Below are 12,979 nucleotides of genomic sequence, written 5' to 3'. Positions count from 1 at the left end.
TGGTCCTATTGATAAATACTACATAATTAATGTTACATAAAATTAAATTTCACATCACTTGTATCATATATTTTTACAGTACCAGCTTTGATAAGAGAGAGATTCGTGAATTTAGATGTTTTTTTTTTTTTTTAATGCTAAGTTCATATTAATGCAGAACCACAAGAAAAATGGTGAGCAGAATTTCATGAAAATCGGTATATAAAGTGTGGGAATAAGGTGCTACAGTTTAGATTATAAATCGCTTTCATTCACGCTGGATGAAATAGTACTTTAGGGGAAGGTGCCTAAATTTTTTTTTAAAATATCTGTGTTATTGGTTCTATCAAAAAGCATTACATACCATGACACAAGTTATAGACAATACAAATTGCATTATTTTTGTGATAATACAGTCTAATTGTACCAACTATGATAATAGAATAATGAATTTAGACTTTTGTTGCTTAGTCCATATCAATGCCAAGTTGTTTAATAGTGTTAACTGGCAATGGTTTTTGTCTTAAGGTGTAAAACCTCTTGGTCATTGGTCCGTATCGCCAAGGAAAAATGTGCTATGATTATAAAATATGAGAAACATCCGTAAAGGGACAATCCCATGAAGAATAAGACAGAAGCGAGTTATGAAAGGAGGAGGGACTGCCTTTACGTTAGCTGCTCTAATATCCCAGAGTCGGAAGGAAACTAAATTTGAAGGCCTACAATATCGAAAGCTCATAAAACTGATCAACAGTCATTTTATATTGACCATGGTTGTGATGTGGTTTGTCTCTTCTGCTGCCACTCATTTCCGACTGGTGCATCCCGAGTAAAACAGCAACCCTGAATATTGGCGGAAAGTAACTAGGGAGTTAGATAACTTTGCATATTCTATATATATGATTGCATACGATTGTCCCGTCAACGACGGGTACCGCAGCTAGTATAATATAGTCTCTGGCTGGTTCAGTCCACTACTGTAATGGAGGAGACTGTTCAACTGGCATCTCTACACCAAATGTTATATGGTGGTAACTAACCAGACTGCCCAAGGGAACAAATAGCTTAAAGCGAATGAGCTCCTTGGAGGTGTGTTGGTACCCACGGTGGAAGAAGTGCCACAGAAATCAATTATACAGTGTCTGTACTCCATATTAGTAGCAGCCTAGTGTATTATACCTTTCTGAACAACATACAGAATTGTAGTTTGAGAATTTATCCTCTTCTCAAAGTGACACCGTAGACAGTCGACCATGAAAAATCTTTTGAAGGAAAATTCCACTGTCTGCAACCATAAATTGCAGAGAACACAGCATTCGGATTCGGATTGAAGCACCTGAAAACCGAACAGCCATCTCACACACAAAAAGCTACAAAAAATTAAACCTAAAGAAATCTCATTCTTCAAAACATAAGGTTCCTAAAAGGAAAGCAAATTTAATTTTATTGTTTAAGCTCTTTTAAGTCTTTAGGATTTTTCAATCGTTAAATTACCAGCATTTCACTCCAGTGTGGCAGTGGGCTCATCAGTTTGAATGCTACACCTCTCCAAGACGCTGGCGCTGGTGCGTCGTTGAGATATCACTCAAGCCTCCTATGTAGCCTATGTAGGACAATGCAGTGATGGTGCACTAGGAGAAGTGAGTGCCTCCACTTGTATAAATGCCTGCCTTTGGTCTATATCATAAGGTTCCTAGAAAGAAACCATAATTTAAATTCATTGATTAGATTTTGGTAATAACCTGGAAAGCCTACGTCAGGCAGCAAGGAAACCTTTCTGTACAGTAATAAAGAATGTTAGGCAAAGCAAAGTCATCTCCGTACAGGCCATGAAGGTCCCTGGAGAGGTGGAAGGTAAAGCCTTCCACTATCCGTAACCTCGGCACTTCAAATCAAATCAAAATCTCTTTATTTGCAAATGAGGTGTCTACCTTGGTGGCAAATGGTACACTAAAATATATTATTGTCCAGCACTAAATATTAAATTAACAAGAGAAGAAAATTTTCCTATAATACAATATTATACAATTTACTCTAACAATGTTTTCTATTAAACACACAGCTCATCCTTAATAAATTTATATTGTTTACAAAATTCTACTTATAATACAGGGTGGGGCAGAGTGGACTCCCTAGTTTCAATAAATCACTGAAGAGCGTGCACGTGAGTAAGCGGAGTGGGAGTAGTAGCATTTGGTGGGGGAAAGACGCCATTTTAGTAGTCACCATGCCGTGGACTGGCGAGCATCGTGGTTTTGTAGTCGAAACGTTTTTTAAAAATAACGATAGTGTGGTGGCGACGCTGAGGGCATTTCGTAGGCGGTTTGGTAGCAAAATTTTCGTTACTGGGCAGCTGAAAACCCACGCAATCTTCACCAAAGACCTGTTCATTCACCAAAAGTGACTGTGTGGTGTGCTGTGTCCTCCATAGGCATTATTGGCCCCTACTTTTTTGAATCGGAAGATGCAACCGTTACTGCGAACGCTGTGCGCTATTGTGAGATGTTGGAGAACTTTTTCTTCCCCACAATGGAAGAGTATGATGAGGAAATGGAAATGGAAGCCTTTTGGTTTCAACAGGATGGTGCCACGGCTCATACCGCCCGTCGCTCTCGCCAACTTCTTCAAGAACAGTTTCCCGGCCACGTGATCTCATTACGAGGGGATGTTTCATGCCCCCTCGATCCCCCGATTTAAGCCCATGGGATTATTTTCTTTGGGGTTACCTCAAATCTGAGGTTTATAAAGTTCGACCAAGGACCGTGGAAGCCCTTAAGGAAGCAATTGCTGATGTCATCGCTGGAATAATGCCAGATATGCTGCGCAGAGTTTTTGAAAACTTTATTGAACGGCTGAATATGTGCGTCGCTCGTCAAGGTCGTCACCTGGACGATATCATTTTTAGAACCAAATGAAAAAAAAATGGCATTGTATGTAGATTTCAGAAATAAAAAGCTTTTGTAATCTTGTACAGTTTTTATACAGTTAACCCATCAAATCAGGGAGCCCACTCTGCCCCACCCTGTATCTCCTGTACTACTTACAAATATAGTCAACTGATATACAGTATGTGGAATTACTTCAAATGATACTATACAACTGGTATAAGATTAATATTTACATTGCATTTATTTATTTATTTATTTATTTATTTATTTATTTATTTATTTATTTATTACCCGTTCTGGAACCTAAGTTGCATAACGACCTGGTGCGTCTTAACCAGAGCCCCTTTTGCCACCAATTTTCAGAGTTCCTGAAGGGCCTTCACAGCTACCGTAGCGGTTCAAGGGCCCTCGAAGTCCCCACTGTACTTCACCCCTACAGGCAGTCCCCTACTTTGGCTGTCCAAACTCCTTAGTCCAGGGGATGGAATTAATTTATTCACACACATTTTTTATTTTATTTACAATAACCTGCACTGGCCGAATGCCCTCTAACAGTTCATTTATTTTCTCTGTTGCTGTTTATTCTCTTCTTGAATATCTGTACAGATTTTGGAAAAGGATCAAACACTACCCCTGGTAAACTGTTGCACTCCTTCACACCCTTCCCAATGAATGAAAATTTACCCCAATCGCTTCTGCTAAAATTCCTTTTAATTTTATATTTGTGGTCAGTCCTGCCGATATAATTATTTTCCAACTGAAGCCTCTCACGGATATCTCCCCATGCTTCTTCTCTTGTATAGGCTCTGTATAATCCTATAAGTCTAGTTTTCTCCCTTCTCTTACTTAAAGTTTCCCACCCAAGTTCCTCTAACATTTCTCATACACTACTTTTTCTCCTGAAATCCCCTGTTACAAATCTTGCTGCTTTCCTCTGTACACTATTTCTTTTATTAGGTATTCTTGGTGAGGATCCCAAACACTGTTTGCCTATTCCAATAATGCATGAACCATACTCAAGTAACTTTTTTCTTTTAATTCTTTGTTGCATCCTTTAAGTAGCCTCATTATGACATGTAACGATCTGTATGCTTTCCCAACAATGTCATCAACATGACCCTTCCAGTGCAAATTACTTTCAAATCTCACACCTAAGTATGGGGTAGAGTGGTTAGCTCTACGCCTGGCCGCCTTTGCCCCCAGGAATTAACCTGGTACTCATTTTTGGTATAGGCTGAGTGAACCTCAAGGCCATGTGCATCTCCGGAAGTGGAAACCTCATTTCTTAAATTTTACGACTTCCTGACGGGGTTTCATATAATTAATCTCATAATAGAACTGTATTGAAGATAATATATTAAAATTGTAAAATCCTTTTATTTACAACCACCTACTCAATACACTCATTCAATTATAAAATAATCATGAGGTGTCTTAAATAATGGGTCATGTTTCGTTCGGCATAGCGAACATCATCAGCCGTTAATGTACAAAGACTAGGTCAGGGCCCTGAGCTTAAAATGATCAAAATTGTGTCCTCATATTAAAAGAATAACAGTGTCGTAATAAAGTTACTCGCCAGTTTGCTTCACGCATCCAACGCTAGCGGACACCTCACACTAGTCCTAAGGATTCCAAACTCCAATTTGTGCCATAATCTGCTCTATTCATCTAAGAATTGCTAGAACTCTCCTTATATTCAAGATCATCGTTACTCTTAATGAGTCTATTGTTGCTGTTCTATGTTACATACGATTTTAGTTTTACTGCTAGCGCGTGAATATGGACTAGTTAACTTGTATTTCCTTCTGGCATCGAGATCATCTCTCCTACAGAATTCGCAGCTATAGGTGATCACGTCATATCAACTTTAGTTTCGTCGTTATGCGCCTTTTGACTGGTTCAATTTGGACTCTTACTATTCATTGAACTCTATTTCAACTCTTGTTTTTGCATAACTGAAGGAACTCCATCCTCAATAATTAATCCACACTTCACACATTGACGTATATTTTAATGTCCACAATATCTATTTTTTTTACTTTAACAACCCATGATTGTTTTTAACTTCACAGACTGCCATCGTTCAATGTATTCCACGACAAATTCTTGCTGTTAATCTGTACATATTGCTATAATCTGTCTAATTTTATATTATTACTTTTTATTACAACACTGTTATTCTTTTAATATGAGGACACAATTTTGATCACTTTAAGCTCAGGGCCCTGACCTAGTAAACGGCTGATGATGTTCACCATGCCGAACGAAACTTGTCCCATTATTTAAGACATCTCATGATTATTTTATAATTCAATGAGTGTATTGTATTGTATTGAGTAGGTGGTTGTAAATAAAAGGGTTTTACAATTCCTGATGGGGTTCGAACCCATGTCCTTATGGGCGACCCGAGCACGCCTTTACCGCCTCGGCCAGGCAGCCCCTAAAGAATGTTAGGAAGGGACGGAAAAAGGAAATGAACAGTGTTTTGGATAATTCTGGTGAACTGATTATAGATCCCAGGAAATCACTGGGCAGATGGTGGGAATACTTTGAAAATCTTCCCAACGTAAAGGGAAATCTTCATGATAGTGTCGCGAACAACTGAGCTCGTGGGGAGGAGGAAAATGATCATGGTGAAATTATGCTTGAGGAAGTGGAAGGGATGGTAAATAAACTCCATTGTCATAAGGTAGCAGGAATAGATGAAATTAGACCAGAAATGGTGAAGTATAGTGGGAAGGGAGGGATGAAATGGCTTCATAGAGTAATAAGATTAGCATGGAGTGTTGGTAAGGTACCTTCAGATTGGACAAAAGCAGTAATTGCACCTATCTGTAAGCAAGGGAACAGGAAGAATTGCAACAACTATTGAGATATCTAATTGATTAGTATACCAGGCAAAGTATTCACTGGCATCTTGGAAGAGAGGGTGTGATCAGTGGTTGAGAGGCGGCTGGATGAAAACTAGTGTGGTTTCAGACGACAGAAGGGCTGTTAGGATCAGATTTTCAATACGTGCCAGGTAAGTGAAAGCATATGACAGGGTACAGAGGGAAAGGATCTTCACCATACTGGGGGACTATAGGATCAAGGGTAGATGATTAAAATCAATCAAAGGCATTTATGTTTACAATTGGGCTGCGGTGAGAATTGATAGTACAATGAGTTCTTGGACAGAGGTTAGACAAGGCTGTAATCTTTCACCTATGCTGTTCATAGTTTACATGGATCATCTGCTGAAAAGTATAGGGTGGCAGAGAGGGATTCGGTTAGGTGGAAATGTAGTAAGCAGTCTGGCCTATGCGGACGGCTTGATCTTGATGGCAAATTTTGCAGAAAACCTGCAGTCTAATATCTTGGAACTTGAAAATAGGTGCAATGAGTATGGTATGTAAAGTAGCCTTTCGAAGACTAAATTGATAAGAAGATGTACAAAAATTAGAAGGATCCACCTTTCAATACTTCGTTGTAAGTTGAACTAAAAAGAAGTCACAACTTGTTTATTGGGACCGGTTTCGACACATTACAAGTGTCATCATCAGCTAAATAGTAAAGTAGGGCAAGATTTAAAGATCTTAAAACAACTAATACATTGAACACAGGCAAAAAATTAACATTGATTCATATCGTAGCAATTTAGTTGATGTCCAAAACACAATGATCACAGTCAAGAGAGTAAACAGAACATCATTGTCTTGCGCCGAAAACAAATATAGTTGAAGTTCACAAGCAGGTCAAGTATGCACTTATGTAGAGTCGTTGCTAGACAGGTCTTGTAGGCATTTGTTTCTCAGGCCGAAGAGTAAAAGGTGACGTAATTGAAGTCTTAGGAAAACAGTGTAGGATTTAATTTCGTCAAATTCAAAGTAGATATATAAGTTTGAGAATAATTTAAAACATTAAAAAGAATAAAGCCAAATAAAAATATATTAAAAATAGGAAGAAATAATAAAAGAAAATTGCAATGTGAGGTTCAACTTGAAACAACTTGCCGTAGTAATTGATAGATGAATGGGAGATGATAAAGAAAAGTTTGGGGAACGTTTATTAGAGGGTGGTGGTGGTGGTGGTGGTGGTGGTGGTGGTGGTGGTGATTATTGCTATTAGAGGAAGTACAAATGGGTAAATATCTTCTATATAACACTAAACTGAGGAAAAAAGAGGAAGAGGTCCGACACTTCGAAAAATGAAGATATCGGTAAAGGGAGACAAGGGCCACGAAGGGCGTGAAAATGAAAGACTCCCTAGCCCTCGCAAACCTAAAAGCGTCGGGGTCGGAAAAGAACAAGAGTTGACCAAGGGAGGTCGGACAGGATAGATGAAAGTGAGGAGCCTGGCACAAGTAAGTGGAAGCAATGCCAGGACTCAGCTAAGGGCCCCATGGTCGCCAACCCACGCTCCGAAGTTCAGAGCCCCTGGGGGGTTAGAGAGTGGGAAGGCAAGGAAAAATGGAAGGGATCCGATATTTCGAAAAATGAAGATATCAGCCAAAGGAAGACAAAGGCCACGAAGGGCATGAAAATGAAAGATTCCCTAGTCCTCGGAAACCTAATAGCATCGGGGTCGGAAAAGAACAAGAGTTGACCAAGGGAGGTCGGACAGGATAGATGAAAGTGAGGAGCCTGGCACAAGTAAGTGGAAGCAATGCCAGGACTCAGCTAAGGGCCCCGTGGTTGCCAACCCACGCTCCGAAGTTCAGAGCCTCTGGGGCTTAGAGGGTGGGAGGGAAGAGGAGGGAGGTGGGGGGAACTATGGAGGATCAAGGGGGGTGTTGCGGAAGGGGGAAGTGGCATGAGAGGGTATTGTGTAGATTGTGGAAGATTGATCTCTTACTTGTTGACTTCAGGTTATTTAAAATGGAGATGAGAAAATCGAAAAGGGCATTGGGCTTCTCAGAAATATCATTCAGATTAAGATTTGGATTGAAAAACTGGTCAAGTTATATAAAACAGTTTTCGGTGATGTTTAGGAGAGGGCCTTTATTCAGAGTGCTGAGAATTTCAATATCCTGGTTTATTTGTAATGAAAACATGTTTTGTGTCATGTATGTGTTGTCCCACTGCCGAAAATCTGTTGTGCTTTATTGCATTAACGTGTTCAAGGTACCTAATTTTGAAGTTACGACCAGTTTGACCTATGTAAGAAGAATTACAGTTGTGGCACTTAAAATGATATACGCCTGATTTAGAAGAGACACTTGTTCTATTTATGGAGTTGGAGTTATGTAATAATTCAAGGTTTCTATCCAATCCCTAACTCCCCTTCCAAAAAACGAATATTTGCCCCAATTTGTCCTCTTGAATTCCAACTTATCTTCATATTGTGATCTTTCCTACTTTTAAAAACACTATCCAAACTTATTCGTCTACTGATGTCCTCCCATGCCATCTCTCCACTGACAGCTTTGAACATACCAATTAGTCGAGCAGCTCGTCTCCTTTCTCCCAAGTCTTCCCAGCCCAAACTTTGCAACATTTTTGTAACACTACTCTTGTGTCGTGTCGGAAATCGCCCAGAACAAATCGAGCTGCTTTTCTTTGGATTTTTGCCAGTTCCTGAATCAAGTAATCCTGGTAAGGGTCCCATACACTGGAACCATACTCTAGTTGGGGTCTCACCAGAGACAAATATGCTCTCTCCTTTACATCCTTACAACAACCCCTAAATACTCTCATAACCATGTGCAGAGATCTGTACCCTTTATTTACAATCATATTTATGTGATTACCCCAATGAAGATCTTTCCTTACATTAATACCTAGGTATTTACAATGATCCCCAATGGGAACTTTCACCCCATCAACGCAGTAATTAAAACTGAGAGGATTTTTTCTATTTGTGAAACTCACAACCTGACTTTTACCCCCGTTTATCATCATACCATTGCCTGCTGTCCAGCTCACAATATTATCGAGGTCATTTTGCAGTTGCTCACAATCTTGTAACTTATTTATTACTCTGTACAGAATAACATCATCTGCGAAAAGCCTTCTCTCTGATTCCACTTCTTTACACATATCATTGATATATATATATATATATATATATATAAGAAAACATAAAGGTCCAATAATACTGCCTTGAGGAATTCCCCTCTTAATTTTTACAGGGACAGATAAAGCTTCACATACTCTAATTCTCAGAGTTCTATTTTCTAGAGCCACCCATTCAGTCACTCTTTTTTCTAGTCCAATTGCACTCATTTTTGCCACTAGTCTCCCATAATCTACCCTATCAAATGCCTTAGATAAGTCAATCGCAATACAGTCCAATTGACCTCCTGAATCCAGGATATCTGCTATATCTTGCTGGAATCCTACAAGTTGGGCTTCAGTGGAATAACCTTTCCATACCCAAACTGCCTTCTATCAAACCAGTTATTAATTTTGCAAACATGTCTAATATAATCAGAAAGAATGCTTTCCCAAAGCTTACATACAATGCATGTCAAACTGACTGGCCTGTAATTTTTAGCTTTATGTTTATCACCCTTTCCTTTATATACAGGGGCTACTATAGCAACTCTCCATTCATCTGGTATAGCTCTTCCGACCAAACAATAATCAAATAAGTACTTCAGATATGATACTATATCCCAACCCATTGTCTTTAGTATATCCCAAGAAACCTTATCAATTCCAGCTGCTTTTCTAGTTTTCAACTTTTGTATCTTACTGTAAATGTCATTGCTGTCATAGGTAAATTTTAATACTTCTTTAGTATTATTCACCTCCTCTATCTGGACATTATCCTTGTAACCAACAATCTTTACATACTGCTGACTGAATACTTCTGCCTTTTGAAGATCCTTGCATACACACTCCTCTTGTTCATTAATTATTCCTGGAATGTCCTTCTTGGAACCTGTTTCTGCCTTAAAGTACCTATACATACTCTTCCATTTTTCACTAATATTAGTGTCGCCACCAATTATGCCTGCCATCATGTTATCCTTAGCTAACTTCTTTGCTAGATTCAATTTCGTTGTAAGTTCCTTCAATTTCTCCTTACTTCCATAACCATTTCTAACTCTATTTCTTTCCAACCTGCACCTCCTTCTTAGTCTCTTTACTTCCCTGTTATAATATAGTGGATCTTTACCATTCCTTACCACCTTTAAAGGTACAAACCTATTTTCACATTCCTCAACAATTACTTTAAACCCATCCCAGAGTCTGTTTACATTTTTATTTACTGTTTTCCACCGATCATAGTTACTTTTTAGAAACTGCCTCATGCCTGTTTTATCAGCCATATGGTACTGCCTAACGGTCCTACTTTTAAGACCTTCCTTTCTTTCACATTTATTTTTAATTATTACAAAAACAGCTTCGTGGTCACTAATACCATCTGTTATTTTGGTTTCTCTATAGAGCTCATCTGCCTTTACCAGCACCACATCCAGAATATTCTTCCCTCTAGTGGTTCCATCACTTTCTGAATCAGGTGCCCTTCCCATATTAACTTATTTGCCATTTGTTGGTCATGCTTCCTGTCGTTCGCATAACTCTCCCAATTGACATTTGGTAAAGTGAGATCACCTGCTACGATTACGTTCCTTTCCTTATCGTTTCCCACATAGTTGATTTTCGTATCAAATAATTCTGAATCAGCATCTATGCTACCCTTCCCTGGTCTGCACACTCCAAAGACATCAAGTTGTCTATTATCTTTAGAAATGAGCCTTACCCCTAGAATTTCATGCTTGTCATCTTTAACTTTTTCGTAGCTTACGAATTCTTCATTCACGAGAATGAATACTCCCCCTCCTACCATTCCTGTCCTATCTCTACGATACACCCTCCAGTTGATGTAGATGTTGATTCCCATAGGGAACCTAAAATATTTGTCCTCAATGAGTAAATTTATAATACCAATATAATGGTCCGTTATTGGACATTATAAATTTTCCAGCTAACTCATTCTTGGTTGCCTGCGTTTCGCCCTCGTGTGCTAAGTTAGGCTCGTCAGTTGGGACTTAGCACACCACCCAAGACGCAAGGCTAGTGCATACCGTGGAGGCCACTGCATAGGCTACTTGAAGCCACCAGCAGTGCCAATGCACAATGACAGCTATGTCTCATTTCCAAAAATTGATGCCTGCCTGGCCATCAATTGATGTACATCGTCAGTTGATGGCCAGGCAGGCATCTATTTTTGGAAATGAGACATAGCTCTCATAGTGCATTGGCACTGCTGGTGGCTTCAAGTAGCCTATGCAGTGGCCTCCACGGTATGCACTAGCCTTGCGTCTTGGGTGGTGTGCTAAGTCCCAACTGACGAGCCTAACTTAGCACACGAGGGCGAAACGCAGGCAACCAAGAATGAGTTAGCTGGAAAATTTATAATGTCCAATAATGGACCATTATATTGGTATTGTAAATTTACTCATTCAGGACAAATATTTTAGGTTCCCTATGGGAATCAACATCTACATCAATTGATGGCCAGGCAGGCATCTATTTTTGGAAATGAGACATAGCTCTCATAGTGCATCGGCACTGCTGGTGGCTTCAAGTAGCCTATGCAGTGGCCTCCACGGTATGCACTAGCCTTGCGTCTTGGGTGGTGTGCTAAGTCCCAACTGACGAGCCTAACTTAGCACACGAGGGCGAAATGCAGGCAACCAAGAATGAGTTAGCTGGAAAATTTATAATGTCCAATAACGGACTATTATATTGGTATTACACCCTCCAGTTCCGTGAGAAAATTTCTGCATCCATTATATCATTTTTCAGCCATGATTCAACTCCTATTACGATATCTGGTAAGTACATATCTATTAAATACTTAATTCTATTCCTTTCTTTACAATACTTCTACAGTTGAGCACTAACAGTTTTACGTCATCCCTACTTGATTTCCAGTTCCCTGTTCCCTTAACACCGCTCCCTCGCGCACCCTGTTTCCCTGAATGTATCTCCCTATAACCCTTCCAAACAAATTTCCTAACTTATATGTACCACTGCGGTTTAAGTGAAGGCCATCTGAGCGCAGATCCCTATCTCCTACCCACCCATTAGAGTCTAGAAATCTCCCTCCCAGTTTCCCACATACCCACTCCATAGTCTCATTTAAATCCCCAATCACCTTCCAGTCAGTATCCCTCCTGCACAGTATTCCATTGATAACAATCTCCGCTTCCTTAAACTTCATCCGTGCTGCATTTACCAGATCCCACACATCCCCAACTATGTTGGTACTTATATCTGCTTGTGTTACGTTGTTAGTACCAACATGAAACACTACCACCTTCTCCTTTCCCTCCTCCTTCTCTTCTACTTTCCTCAACATCTGCCTTAACCTAATTCCTGGATAACACTCTACCCTGGTCTCCTTTCCTCCACACACTTTCCCGTCATGTCTAACGATAGAATATCCCATGACCAGAGCCTCAACCCTGCCCACCTCATTTGATCTCCTCCCCTCCTGGTCAGTCCTACCTTTCCTGACAGCTGCAGAAGCTACTTCCTCCTCCCTTTTCTCCAACCCATTACCCTGTTCCACCTGTCTTTTCCTATCCACTACTCCACATTTCCCTTTCCTACCTCTTCCCTTTCTCCTACTTCCAAACTTCTCGGCAACAGTTCCCTGTTCCTCATCTTCCCTCGGTTGTTCTACCTGCAGTGACTCGTACCGATTTCTCATCGACACGTGTCCTGAATTTTGATCCTGAATGGAGCCCTTAGCTTGCAATCCCCTTCCCCTTAAAACATTAGACCGTCTGTCTTCCACAATTCCCCCATTTCCTTCCAATCCCTCTATTACACCTACTGTACATCCTACTTTCCTTCCTGTCCTCTGAGAGAATCCTAATTATCTCCCTCAAGTTCTCCAACTCCTCCCTCATACTCCTTAATGCCTGGCCACACCCTCAGTTCCTACACTCACATTGCTTATCCATTTTTTACTAAGTAACGAAAAGAAACGGGAAAAAAGATAACTTATTCTGTGGAAAATAAAAATGAACGGAATGAAATATTGTCTACGTTAGTTTACAAAGAACACACGACAGTAAGTTATTTGAATAAGCTACTACTACACTATAATACTACTTACAGTAATTGTACTATTTTTATTCCTACAACATGCTAACACGATGAAAATTG

At 39.8% G+C, this 12,979-nt stretch overlaps 1 protein-coding gene and 1 long non-coding RNA gene across 3 annotated transcripts in view; one reads left to right on the top strand and one right to left on the bottom strand.

Annotated features, from left to right (window-relative positions):
* The window catches only part of eIF2gamma (eukaryotic translation initiation factor 2 subunit gamma), a 426,482-nt gene that overhangs the window by 233,573 nt on the left and 179,930 nt on the right, over positions 1-12,979 (top strand). The gene's annotated exons all lie outside the window — the stretch shown is intronic.
* LOC137497014 (uncharacterized) overlaps positions 1-12,979 on the bottom strand; it is a 47,282-nt gene that overhangs the window by 33,594 nt on the left and 709 nt on the right. The window contains exons 2-3 of the long non-coding RNA XR_011017603.1: positions 1,474-1,672; positions 1,159-1,315 (exon numbers count right to left, since the gene is read on the bottom strand). This is a non-coding gene — a long non-coding RNA (uncharacterized lncRNA). The remainder of the gene's footprint in view (positions 1-1,158; positions 1,316-1,473; positions 1,673-12,979) is intronic.

This window comes from Anabrus simplex, chromosome 1 (assembly GCF_040414725.1).
Source record: "Anabrus simplex isolate iqAnaSimp1 chromosome 1, ASM4041472v1, whole genome shotgun sequence".
Lineage (NCBI taxonomy): Eukaryota > Metazoa > Arthropoda > Insecta > Orthoptera > Tettigoniidae > Anabrus > Anabrus simplex.
Note: the sequence above shows the minus strand (reverse complement) of the source record. Positions and strands in the feature narration are given on the sequence as shown.